This window comes from Ranitomeya variabilis, chromosome 4 (assembly GCF_051348905.1).
Source record: "Ranitomeya variabilis isolate aRanVar5 chromosome 4, aRanVar5.hap1, whole genome shotgun sequence".
NCBI lineage: Eukaryota > Metazoa > Chordata > Amphibia > Anura > Dendrobatidae > Ranitomeya > Ranitomeya variabilis.
Window position 1 is genome coordinate 203,320,452 of NC_135235.1, and position 14,020 is coordinate 203,334,471.

Consider the following 14,020-nt stretch of genomic DNA (forward strand, 5'->3'; position numbering starts at 1 on the left):
AGGGTGCCGCTGGCAGTAGCTCTGAAGCAGAGGAGGATGAGCCGCAGCAGGCATCAACATCGCAACAGCTTTCATCTGGCGGGCCTGCATCAGGCCCAACACGTGTGTCAAAAACCACAACAGGTGTAGGACAGCGTTGCAATCCGATGACAGTAGCACGGCGTGCAAAGCCTGAAAAGGTATTCCATAGTAGGACGAGTGCAGTGTGGCAATTTTTGAACCAAGATCCGAATGATCAGTCCAAAGTTATATGTAAGAAATGCTCCAAGACCTTTAGCAGAGGGAAGAATCTACAAAGTTTAAATACAACGTGCATGCGTAGACATCTAACCAGCAGGCACTTGGAAGCATGGACTAACTACCAAACTTCCCGTACCGTTGATGCAGCTGCTCAAATTGAAGTTAGTCAGCAACGCAACATTGCTTCCCTCACTGGAAGCCCACCGGTTATGACACCACCAGTAACAAATGTGGAGGTATTGTCGCAAAGCCAAAGCAGTCAGGGAATCACAAGGTTCTTGGTTGGAAACACTGTAGGTAGGCCCACATCAAGAATACCATCACCAAGCCTCTCTCAATCTGCCATGTCCACCACCACCCCCGCTAGTTCCACCATATGCAGCTCTCCAGTCCAGCTCAGCCTACAAGAGACTCTCGATAGGAAAAGAAAGTACTCTTCCTCTCATCCGCGTACACAGGGTTTGAACGGCTACATTGCTCGACTAATCTCGTTAGAGATGATGCCCTACCGGTTGGTTGAAAGCGAAGCCTTCAAAGCCCTGATGGCCTACGCAGTACCACGCTATGGCCTACCCAGTCGACACTTCTTTGCGAGAAAAGCCGTCCCAGCACTCCACCAACATGTCAAAGAACGCATTGTCCATGCACTGAGGCAATCGGTCAGTAGAAAGGCGCACCTCACAACTGATGCATGGACCAGTAGGCATGGCCAGGGACGTTACATGTCCATCACGGCACACTGGGTTAATGTGGTGGATGCAGGGTCCACGGGGACAGCCATAGTGGCACAGTTCTGCCTAGCCCACGGTCTAGGAAACAGTTGGCTGTAGGCGTTTGCACCTCCTCCTCCTCCTCCAGAAGCGAAAGCTCGTCCACAGAGCTCAGTCGCACGAACACTCCATCCGCAGCTGCCAGTGTTGCACCCGTGGTGTCCCATTATGGAACAGCTAGTAGAAAGCGTCAGCAGGCTGTGCTGCAAATGAAATGTTTGGGCGACAACAGACACACCGCGGAAGTACTGGCCGAGTACTTGCAGCAAGAAACTCAGTCATAGCTGGGCAGTGTACATCTTGAGGCAGGCAAGGTAGTCAGTGATAACGGAAGGAATTTTATGGCTGCCATAGCCCTTTCCGAAATAAAACACATACCTTGCCTGGCTCACACCTTGAACCTTGTGGTGCAGTGCTTCCTCAAGAATTACCCTGATTTACCAGCCTTGCTCCTGAAGGTGGGCAGACTTTGCTCGCACATCTGCCGGTCGCCCGTCCACTCCAGCCGTATGCTTAACCATCAGCGATCGCTGAATCTTCCCCAGCACCGCCTAATAATAGACGTTGCAACAAGGTGGAACTCTACACTGCTCATGCTTCAGAGGCTTTGCGAGCAGAGGCGTGCTGTCATGTATTTGTGGGAGGATACACATACACGGGCAGGCAGTTGGATGGCAGACATGGAGTTGTCTGGTGTGCAGTGGTCGAAGCTCAAAGACCTCTGTCAAGTCCTTCAGTGTTTTGAGGAATACACACGACTGGTCAGTGCGGACGACGCCATCATAAGCATGAGCATCCCACTAATGCGTCTGCTGATGCAAAGTTTGATGCACATCAAGGAGCAGGCGTCTGCAGCCGAGGAGGAGGGAAGCCTTGATGACAGTTAGCCATTGTCTGGTCAGGGAAGTCTCCGGGATGAGGTGGCGGATGAAGAGGAGGAGGAGGAGGATGATGGGGCTTAATATTTATGGGAGGAGGATGCTTCTCAGGGGGCAATAGAAACTGGTGGCATTGCAAGGTCAGGTACAGGGTTTTTGCGGGCCACAAGTGAGGTAGATTTTCAAGAAAGTGCTCCTCAACCCAGCACAAGCAGTGAATTGACACCTGGAACTTTGGCCCACATGGCAGAGTATGCCTTGCGTATCCTAAAACGCGACCCCCGCATTATCAAAATGATGACTGATGACGATTACTGGTTGGCCTGCCTCCTGGATCCACGATACAAAGGCAAATTACAAAATATCATGCCACATGAGAACCTTGAGCAAATATTAGCTACCAAACAAGCAACTCTTGTAGACCGTTTGGTTCAGGCATTCCCAGCACACAGCGGCGCTGATGGTTCTCACACGAGCTGTAGGGGGCAACATGGCAGAGGTGCTAGAGGTGCACAAAGCCGAAGTGGCATTGGACTGAGGGGATTTCTCACCAGGTTGTGGAGTGATTTTGCAATGACCGCAGACCCGGCAGGTACTGCTGCATCGATTCAAAGTGACAGGAGATAGCATTTGTCCAGTATGGTTACCAACTATTTTTCCGCCGCCATTATCGATGTTCTCCCTCACAGGTCATTCCCCTTTGATTACTGGGCATCTAAACTAGACACCTGGCCCGAATTGGCAGAATATGCATTACAGGAGCTCGCTTGCCCAGCTGCTAGTGTGCTCTCAGAAAGAGTCTTCAGTGCTGCTGGTTCAATACTGACCGAAAAAAGGACACGCCTGGCTCCCCGAAATGTTGATGATCTAACCTTCATTAAAATGAACCAATCATGGATTTCAAATTATTTTGCCCCACCTTCCCCTGCTGACACGTAGCTTGCCAGAAAAATTTCTTATTTTTGGCCTCCTCTTACTGACTGCTCCAATTCCGCCATTTGCAGGTGCCGAATGTCCACCATAGGCCATTTGTATACCTCCCTAAATGGGCTGACTCCCCCCACAGGGCCGTGGTCACAACATGGCGCAAGCACCCGTGCGAGTGCCGTTTGCCTGGACAGGTGGGTGTGCCCACTCTTGGGCCACGGCACTGGCACAGGGTCCCTCATAGTACAATGAAGTGTCTCTGACGGTGGTGGTGCACAACCAACGTCAGACACACCGTCGTAATATGAGGGGCCATGGGCCAGTACCGCCGCCCACGAGAGAGTGTTCCCCCCCAGCTCGAACTGTGCTCTACCACTTGAAAAACTTACCTCTCCCTGCCCCACCACTGTGTAGTCTGTGCTGTTAAATCCTTAAATGGCACTGCCATAACAAATTTGTTGCAATGATAGATGATAGTAAAAATATACAGGGGCCCTGGCCTCCATTTAGACCCCTTAATACTTTGCGCCAACTACCCCTGTCTGCAACTCTGCAGAGGAGCCCACCCCTGTACCTCGCTATGCCACCAGTTTATTTATGTCCAATTCCTTGGCTGACATTTAGCCCACTTTAGTATTTTGGCCTACTAACTGTGTCAGCCACTTCTAACAGTTGTCCTCCGCTGAACAAAGCTATGCCACCTCTGTACTCCTGTTACCAATTGTGAACTGCATGTAGCCTACTTACTTATTTGTGCCTAGTAACTGTGTCAGCCTCTCATAACAGTTATCCTCCCACGCTGAAACAAGCTAGGCCGCCTGGTTAGTCCTGTTAGCAGTTTTGAACTGCATTTAGACACCTTTTTTTAGGTTAGGCCTCTGTCTGTCTTTCTGTCTGTCGGCACCACACATTACAACTGTCCCCCCCCTGAAACAAGCTAGGCCGCCTGGTTAGTCCTGCTAGCAGTTTTGAACTGCATTTAGACACCTTTTTTTAGGTTAGGCCTCTGTCTGTCTGTCTGTCTGTCTGTCGGCGCCACACATTACAACTGTCCCCCCCCCTGAAACAAGCTAGGCCGCCTGGTTAGTCCTGCTAGCAGTTTTGAACTGCATTTAGACACCTTTTTTTAGGTTAGGCCTCTGTCTGTCTGTCGGCGCCACACATTACAACTGTCCCCCCCCCTGAAACAAGCTAGGCCGCCTGGTTAGTCTTGCTAGCAGTTTTGAACTGCATTTAGACACCTTTTTTTAGGTTAGGCCTCTGTCTGTCTGTCTGTCGGCGTCACACATTACAACTGTCCCCCCCCCCCCCCCGAAACATGCTAGGCCGCCTGGTTAGTCCTGCTAGCAGTTTTGAACTGCATTTAGACACCTTTTTTTAGGTTAGGCCTCTGTCTGTCTGTCTGTCGTCGCCACACATTACAACTGTCCCCCCCCTGAAACAAGCTAGGCCGCCTGTGTACTCCTCTTACCAATGTAGAACAGCATTTAGCCTACTTATTTATTTTGTCCTAGTAACTGTGTCAGACTCTCACAACAGTTGTCCTCCACCGCTGAACCCAGCAAGGCCGCCTGTGTACTCCTCTTACCAATTGTGAACTGCATATATCGTTCTTTTTTATTTTACGCCTACTCAGTGTGTCAGAGCCACTAATTACACTTGTCCTCCTCCGCTGAACCACGCTATGCTGACTGTGTACTCCTATTACAAATTTTGAACTGCAATTAGCCACCTTTTTTAATTGTAGGCCTACTCTGTCTGTCTGAGCCACTTATTACAGTTGTCCTCCGCTGAACAAAGCTATGCCGACTGTATACTCCACTAACCAATTTTGAACTGCATTTTGCCTACTTTCTTATTTATGCCTACTAACTGTGTCTGCCTCCCATTACAGTTGTCCTCCACTCAACAAAGCTGAGCCTCAGTTTTCATCCGATGTCAGATATTAAACTGCATTTGGCCTACTTGTTTGGTTGGGCCTACTAACGGTGTCTGCCGCTCCTTGCTTGTCTCCTCCACTGAACAAAGCTGAGATTCAATCTTCAGGCTTTCGGCCTAGATCAGTTATTAAACTGCATTTGGCCTACTTGTTTGGTTGGGCCCTAGTAACGGTGTCTGCCACTCCTTGCTTGTCTCCTCCACTGAACAAAGCTGAGCTTCAATCTTCAGGCTTTCGGCCTATAGGAAATTTTAAACGGCATTTGACCTACTTGTTTGTTTGGGCCTACTAACGGTGTCTGCCGCTGCTTGGTGTTCTCCTCCACTGAACAAAGCTGAGCTTCAATCTTCAGGCTTTCGGCCTATATCAGATATTAAACGGCATTTGGCCTACTTGTTTGGTTGGGCCCTAGTAACGGTGTCTGCCGCTCCTTGCTTGTCTCCTCCACTGAACAAAGCTGAGCTTCAATCTTCAGGCTTTCGGCCTATAGGAAATTTTAAACGGCATTTGGCCTACTTGTTTGTTTGGGCCTACTAACGGTGTCTGCCGCTGCTTGGTGTTCTCCTCCACTGAACAAAGCTGAGCTTCAATCTTCAGGCTTTCGGCCTATATCAGATATTAAACGGCATTTGGCCTACTAGTTTGGTTGGGCCCTACTATCGGTGTCTGCTGCTCCTTGCTTGTCTCCTCCACTGAACAAAGCTGAGCTTCAATCTTCAGGCTTTCGGCCTATATCAGATATTAATCTGCATTTGGCCTACTTGTTTGGTTGGGCCCTAGTAACGGTGTCTGCCGCTCCTTGCTTGTCTCCTCCACTGAACAAAGCTGAGCTTCAATCTTCAGTCTTTTGGCCTATAGGAAATTTTAAACTGCATTTGGCCTACTTGTTTGGTTGGGCCCTAGTAACGGTGTCTGCCGCTCCTTGCTTGTCTCCTCCACTGAATATAGCTGAGCTTCAATTTTCAGGCTTTATCAGATATTAACCTGCATTTGGCCTACTTGTTTGGTTGGGCCTACTAACGATGTCTGCCGCTGCTTGGTGTTCTCCAATGAACAAAGCAGTGCCGCCTGTTTACTCCTGTTACCAATTTTGAACTGCATTTAGCCTACTTTATTCTTTGGAACTATATCTGTGTTTCCTCCTCATCCTGCCCATTGCCCAGCCACTGCTAGATGAGTCTGCTGGTACATTGACCCAGACCAATACATTCCCCTTGCACTCTACACAGCCAGAATCTGACCCTGCTGAAAGTCAGGTTCCCCTTCCCGCATACTATACCACCTTACACGGGGACAAAGAGGAAGGTGCAGATGAAAGTGCAGGTTTCTTCATCAGGTGGGGGAGCATACTCGTTGGCGAGGTCACTGGCACAGGGCCCCTCATAGTACGCAAAAGTGTCTCTGCCGGTGGGAGGCGCCCCCGCCGTCAAACACACCGCCGTACTTAGAGGGGCCCTGTACCAGTGCCAATGTGAACACGTGGGCCCCTCCTGCTTGCTCGGGATCACAGCACTTGCAAAGTTGAAATACTTACCTCTCCCGGCTCCACCGCCGTGACGTAGTCCGCGTTTCCTGGGTCCACAAAAAACTTGAGCCAGCCCTACCCCCCTTCCCCACAACTTTAGCCAAATGACCCTCAATTTTCAATGCCTAACTATTGTTATAAGGTAAATTAAGATTCACAAGCTTAAGTGACAAGAATTGATGTTTTTGACGTTAAAATGGGCACTGTTGGTGTTTTCCTGTCCTCCACTCACTGCCGACTTTGATTCCCCATTGACTTACATTGGGTTTCGGGTTTCGGTCGATCCCCGACTTTTCGCGATAATCGGCCGATTTCACTCGACCTAACTTTTGACAAAGTCGGGTTTCGCGAAACCCGACTCGATCCTAAAAAAGTAAAAGTCGCTCAACCCTAGTGATCACTGGTGATATTATACACAGGAGCTCTGTATATAATGTATAGGTAACACAGTGATCACTGGTGACATTATACACAGGACCTATGTATATAGTATACAGTGTATAGTGTCAGTGTATAGGTAACACTGACTCACCAGTGACGTCTCTAGGTGAAGTCCTTCATCTTTCATCCAGCACAGACCGCCATCACTTCATCCAGCCAGGGCTCCTCTTTGCAGGAAATAACAGTTATCTCGAGCTCCGCTTGCAGAACACATTACTTAATTTTTCCCAACTTCTACATTACACCACATGAAGAAAAAGAGGCGACATAGTGTCACTCTACACAGTAACAGGACCGCCCCCCCATTTAATACAGTATACTCAAAAAATAAAATAAATACATCACTGCAGTAATAATGTCCCTTAATTAGCCCCTATGGTAATAATATCCCCCATCCTGGCCCCGTGTGTCTCATTCCTGGCTCCAGCCATATGTTCTCACATCCTTCCCTCATGAGTATCCATCCTACCCCATATGATCTCCCCATCCTGCCCCATATGATCGCCATCGTATCCATCCTGCCCCATGATCCAATCCTGCCCCCATGTCTTTCATTATGCCCCGTGTCTCCAATCATGCCCGTATCTCCATTCTGCCCCAGTGTCTCCAGCATTACTGCCCCCCATGTCTCAGGCATCTCTGCCCCATGTGTCCAGCATCTCTGCCCCCAGTGTGTCCAGCATTTCTGCCCCCAGTGTGTCCAGCATTTCTGCCCCAGTGTCTCCAGCATTTCTGCTCCCAGTGTGTCCAGCATCTCTGCCCCAGTGTGTCTAGCATCTCTGCCCCAGCGTGTCCAGCATCTCTGCCCCAGTGTGCCCAGCATTTCTGCCCCAGTGTGTCCAGCATTCTGCCCCCAATGTCCAGCATCTCTGCCCCAGTGTCTCCAGCATTTCTGCCCCCAGTGTGTCCAGCATCTCTGCCCCAGTCTGTCCAGCATCTCTGCCCCAGTGTCTCCAGCATTTCTGCCCCCAGTGTGTCCAGCATCTCTGCCCCAGTGTGTCCAGCATCTCTGCCCCAGTGTCTCCAGCATTTCTGCCCCCAGTGTGTCCAGCATCTCTGTCCCAGTGTGTCCAGCATCTCTGCCCCAGTGTCTCCAGCATTTCTGCCCCCAGTGTGTCCAGCATCTCTGCCCCAGTGTGTCCAGCATCTCTGCCCCTGTGTGTCCAGCATCTCTGCCCCCAGTGTCCAGCATCTCTGCCCCCAGTGTCCAGCATCTCTGCCCCAGCGTGTCTAGCATCTCTGCCCCAGCGTGTCCAGCATCTCTGCCCCAGTGTGTCCAGCATCTCTGCCCCTGTGTGTCCAGCATCTCTGCCCCCAGTGTCCAGCATCTCTGCCCCAGTGTGTCCAGCATCTCTGCCCCTGTGTGTCCAGCATCTCTGCCCCCAGTGTCCAGCATCTCTGCCCCCAGTGTCCAGCATCTCTGCCCTAGTGTGTCCAGCATCTCTGCCCAAGTGTGTCCAGCATTTCTGCCCCAGGGTTTCCAGCATTTCTGCCTCAAGTTTGTCCAGCGTCTCTGCCCCCAGTGTGTCCAGCATGTCTACCCCCAGTGTGTCCAGCATCTCTGCCCCAGTGTGTCCAGCATTTCTGCCCCAGGGTTTCCAGCATCTCTGCCCCAGTGTGTCCAGCATCTCTGCCCCCAATGTCCAGCATCTCTACCCCCAGTGTGTCCACCATCTCTGCCCCAGTGTGTCCAGCATTTCTGCCCCAGGGTTTCCAGCATCTCTGCCCCAGTGTGTCCAGCATCTCTGCCCCCCAATGTCCAGCATCTCTACCCCCAATGTCCAGCATCTCTGCCCCAGTGTGTCCAGCATTTCTGCCCCTGGGTTTCCAGCATCTCTGCCCCAGTGTGTCCAGCATCTCTGCCCCCAATGTCCAGCATCTCTACCCCCAGTGTGTCCAGCATCTCTGCCCCAGTGTGTCCAGCATTTCTGCCCCAGGGTTTCCAGCATCTCTGCCCCAGTGTGTCCAGCATCTCTGCCCCCCAATGTCCAGCATCTCTACCCCCAATGTCCAGCATCTCTGCCCCAGTGTCTCCAGCATTTCTACTCCAGTGTGTCCAGCATCTCTGCCCCAGTGTGTCCAGCATCTCTGCCCCAGCGAGTCCAGCATCTCTGCCCCAGGGCCCACTGGATCGCCACTCTCAAAAAAAAAAAAACTACCTGGCTGCACTCCTGCAGCAAAGCTCACTCCCTCCACGCAGGTGAAGCGTGCACTCGCCGGCGGCTGACAATGACGTCAGATGCCGGCGTAGTGCGCGCTGCGGCTCAAGTCAGCTGCCAGCCTCCGATTGGCTGGCGGCTGTTAACTATTGACGTGCGGGCCCGCACGTCAATAGCGTGCCGCAGCGCCTGTAGGGGGGCCCGGTGAGCAGATGGGACGGGGCCTGATGCAGGCCCCCTCTGCCCACCGGGCCCCATACGCCTGTCAGGGCAGTAATGCCCTGATAGCGGGCCTGCCAGAGACTACAGGTTTAGGACACTGGCCACACTAGGACCAGGGGACCTCACAACTCACTAGTAGACTACCTAATGATTTAATGTTGATTCGGCATGTGGGGAGGGTGCCCTTTATACTAAATGCCTCCCAACCATTGGCTGGGGGCATTTTACTATGTGCACACACTTCCCCTTTAAGAGCAGTGGAGCCCGCATGCACTAGGCAGTCTGCCAGGAAAAGCAGTGCACATAACACAATGTAGCAGGGAGCACGCTGGGAACTACACCGCACGGCCGGGACGGTGAGTATGCCGGCATCCCTGCACGGAGGTGGGAGGAGAACTGTGCAGGGACACCGGCAAGTGTGTTACATCTATTCATACATTTTCAGGAGCAATAACAGTGGAATTGCAGCACGTTCCATGAACGCTAGAAGAACTGTCTTCTTCAGGGTGAATGCCAGTGTTTAGCAAAACAGACGTCAACGTGCAGGCAGGTCATTATAAAAGTGCTGTAGTACATGGCACAGTGAGGACACACCACATCCAGCACAAATGATGTGCTGCTATGGAGGGCGCATCTGATGCACATGCTATGTTATATTAATGCTAGTGTGTACATAACCCAATAACAGCCTCCAACATTTGCAAAAAATAATCATGTGCACTGCGAAAGTGTGTACATGCTCCTGGCTGCAGGCCATCATATATTACAACACAGAGGAACATACTGAGCCAAAGAGAAACCCATGTGATTAGACATGACAGCCATGTGATCATCATGTATATTGTCATACTACTGTATTTTACCTGCTATGTATGGAGTCCAGTTAGCAATGTTCCATGGGAAAAAAGTATGCAAATGAGCTATCACCCAGAAAGAAAGAACATCTCACCAGCGCCACCTAGTGGAGGGAGCTAGCCTATACGCCATTAGCCAGCCCTTTAGTGAACCTTAGAACATGATGAGGAATATAAGACTGGGTTGGATTTGGCTTTACTTAACCCCTTTCCAACATGTGATGTGATAATATACCACATGTCGAGAGCTGATGAATGGAGCAGGCTCAGGAACTGAGCCTGACCTATACCTTGCAGATACTGACTGTGTTAGACAGCCGGCATCCTCCTATAGCTGTAGCGACTGGAGCTAGCTCGAATTGCTGCTGTTTAACACTGGCTCCAGTTAGTGGTGCGATCGTGGGATGCCGATGGGTTGACATCCTTCAGATGTCCCCCATGGGTGCCATCTTAAGCTTTTCTGTTTTTTGTTTTCCTTTTTACATAGGAAAACGTCAGTTTGAGTAGATACGGTATAAATCAAGGTTCAAGTCTTTTCAGGGCTTAATTTTTTTTTACAAAAGTATAAAAACAAAAAAATAATAATTTTAGATCACCCCTCTTTTTCCCCTTTTAAATGGAAATAATTACATTATTTTTTATGTAATTAATAACAGAATTCTTTTAATCACTTAAAAGAAAGTATACAACTTTGGTATTGATGTAATGATACCGAACTGGAGAATCACGTTACCAGGTAATTTTACCTTGTTACATTCAGGGGCACAGTGATCTGTGCAGCAAACTCTGCAGAGATAAGCCTTGACTGAAAGATGTTGACATGAAGGTCTGACCAGATGGAGAAGAAATGAAAGAAAATGACTCTAATCATATGAGACGACAGCGGTAAATTACTGGGTGTAAATATTTTTTCTATATCTACATTGTATAACTTGCAGAGAAATGGTGACAGTAATGCTCTCTTTTTACGTATAGTGCTGTCCCTTATTACATAGTGTCCTCTCTTATTATGTAGAGTCCCATACATTATTACATAGTGCCCTCTCTTATTTTCTGTAGCTCAAAAAAATGTTACATAGTGTCTTCTCTTATACATATCTCCATACATTAATACATGGTGTCCTCTCTTAGGCATAGCCCCATACATTATTACAGTGTCCTCTCTTATTTTGCAAATCTCCATACATTATTACAGTGTTATCTCTTATCATGCATAGCCCCATACGATATTACATAGTGCCCTCTCTTATAATGTATAGCCTTATTCCTTATTACTACAGGCAATCTCTGGCTACATTGGTGGTACTTTGGTCACTGCTGTGGCTACTGATTGGCTGCAAATCATGTGATTTCTTCAGCTTTGGGAACTACAACTACAAGCATTTTTCGACATATATATGTATACACACACACAGTCATTGCCGAAAGTCGTGGGTATTGGCACCCTTGAAATTGTTCCAAAAAATAACATAATTTTCTCACAAAATTATTGCAATTACACATTTTTTAAGCACACGTTTATTGCCTTGTGTTTGCGTATTGGAACAACACAAAGAAAAAGGAAATTGGACATAAATTCACACAAAACCACCAAAAATGGGCAGGACAAAAGAGCACACCAGTCTGACCAAAGAACTGAGGCGAGCTTCCAGGGCTGCTGAGCGCAGATGGAAAAGATCCCACTCCAACGAGCACTTCATCGTATTCAAACAGTCCCTCACTACTTTCAAGACCACACTCGCCACAGCTAAACAAACCTTCTTCTCATCTCTCATCTCCTCCCTGTCTCACAACCCTAAACAGTTATTCAACACCTTCAATTCTCTCCTCCGTCCCCCAGCACCTCCTCCCTCCCCCTTATCTCCGCTGAAGACTTTGCCTCATTTTTCAAGCATAAGATTAATAGCATCAGAGACAGTTTTGGTCAACAACCCCCAGAGCCCTTCCTCCCGACTTCCCAGCCCTCCACCTCCAAAACCAACTTCTCCACCATTACAGAAGATCAACTCTCCACTCTACTCTCAAGATCACATCTCACACCTGTGCACTTGACCCGCTCAAATCCCACCTCATCCCAAACCTCACCACAGTCTTCATCCCAACCCTAACCCATCTCTTCAACCTATCACTAACAACTGGTGTTTTCCCCTCAAGCTTTAAACATGCCTCCATCACACCTATCCTCAAAAAGCCCTCTCTTGACCCATCCTCTGTATCTAGCTATCGCCCTATATCACTTCTCCCTTATGCCTCCAAACTACTGGAACAACATGTTTACCTTGAACTGTCCTCCCATCTCTCTTCTTGCTCCCTCTTTGACCGCTTACAATCTGGCTTCCGGTCACACCATTCCACTGAAACTGCCCTAACTAAGGTCACCAACGACCTCTTAACCGCCAAGAGCAAGCAACACTACTCTGTCCTCCTCCTCGACCTGTCGGCTGCCTTTGACACAGTGGACCATTCCCTATTATTACAGACCCTCTCATCCCTTGGCATCACAGACTTGGCCTTATCCTGGATCTCATCATACCTAACAGACCAGACATTCAGCGTCTCCCACTCACACACCACCTCCTCACCTCGTCCCCTGTTGTGAATTAGACTTTTTGGCTCCCTCTTGTGGTCACTAGTGGTATGACTCTGGGATTGTCTTTTTTCTGTTTGGCACTCACCTGGGTCGTTAGTCCAGGGGTGTCGCTATATTAACTTCCTGGTTCCTTAGTCCAGTGCCTGGCATCGTTGTAATCAGATCCTTCTGTTGCTCCTGTCTGCTGGTCCTGTCTCTTGCAAAATTAAGCTAAGTCTTGCTTCTTTGTTTTTTTAGTTACTTGCTTTGCTACTATTTTTGTCCAGCTTGTACTAAATGTGATTTCTGACCTTGCTGGAAGCTCTAGGGGGCTGGTGTTCTCCCCCCGACCGTTAGACGGTTCGGGGGTTCTTGAATATCCAGCGTGGATATTTTAATAGGGTTTTTGCTGACCATATAAGTCACCTTACTATATTCTGCTATTAGCTAGTGGGCCTCTCTTTGCTAAATACCTAGCTCATTCTTATGTTTGTCTTTTCCTCTTACCTCACCGTTATTATTTGTTGGGGGCTTGTATCCAACTTTTGGGGTCTTTTCTCTGGAGGCAAGAAAGGTCTTTCTTTTCCCTTCTAGGGTTAGTTAGTTCTCCGGCTGGCGCGAGACGTCTAGAACCAACGTAGGCACGTTCCCCGGCTACTTCTATTTGTGGTGCTAGGATTAGATATATGGTCAGCCCAGTTACCACTGCCCTATGAGCTGGTTTTTTGTGTTTGCAGACTTGGTATTTATTCCTGAGACCCTCTGCCATTGGGGTCATAACAGTATGCCAGGCCAACATTGAATGTTTAATGCATTGCAGAAGTGGGATATAAGAAAGGAAATTCTGAATTTTTTTTTTCTTTTCCTCTCTTCCTCCCCTTTACCTCTGAGTGGCTTGAGCTTGCTGCAGACATGAATGTCCAGACCTTGATTACAAGTGTGGACCAGCTTGCTGCTCGTGTGCAAAGCATACAAGATTTTGTTACCAGTAGTCCTATGTCTGAACCTAAAATACCTATTCCTGAACTGTTTTCTGGAGACCGATTTAAGTTTAGGAATTTCAGGGATAATTGTAAATTGTTTCTATCTCTGAGACCCCGTTCATCTGGAGACTCAGTTCAGCAAGTTAAAATTGTTATCTCTTTTTTACGGGGCGACCCTCAGGATTGGGCCTTCTCGCTAGCGCCAGGAGATCCGGCATTGGCAAATATTGATGCGTTTTTTCTGGCGCTCGGATTGCTTTACGAGGAACCCAATCTTGAGGTTCAGGCAGAAAAAGCCTTGCTGGCTATTTCTCAGGGCCAGGATGAAGCTGAAGTGTATTGCCAAAAATTTCGGAAATGGTCCGTGCTTACTCAGTGGAATGAGTGTGCTCTGGCCGCAAACTTCAGAAATGGCCTTTCTGAAGCCATTAAGAATGTGATGGTGGGTTTCTCCATTCCTACAAGTCTGAATGATTCCATGGCGCTGGCTATTCAAATTGACCGGCGTTTGCG

General features: G+C 48.9%; 1 protein-coding gene across 6 annotated transcripts in view; it reads left to right on the plus strand.

Annotated features, from left to right (window-relative positions):
* The window catches only part of LOC143770245 (testicular acid phosphatase homolog), a 112,526-nt gene that overhangs the window by 9,018 nt on the left and 89,488 nt on the right, over positions 1-14,020 (plus strand). The window contains exon 1 of one of the 6 annotated variants that reach the window (XM_077259696.1): positions 10,815-10,840. The exons of the other annotated variants lie outside the window; for them this stretch is intronic. The gene's annotated coding sequence lies outside the window, so the exon portion shown is untranslated. Of the gene's footprint in view, positions 1-10,814; positions 10,841-14,020 lie in introns of those variants that run through there. 6 annotated transcript variants of the gene reach the window in all.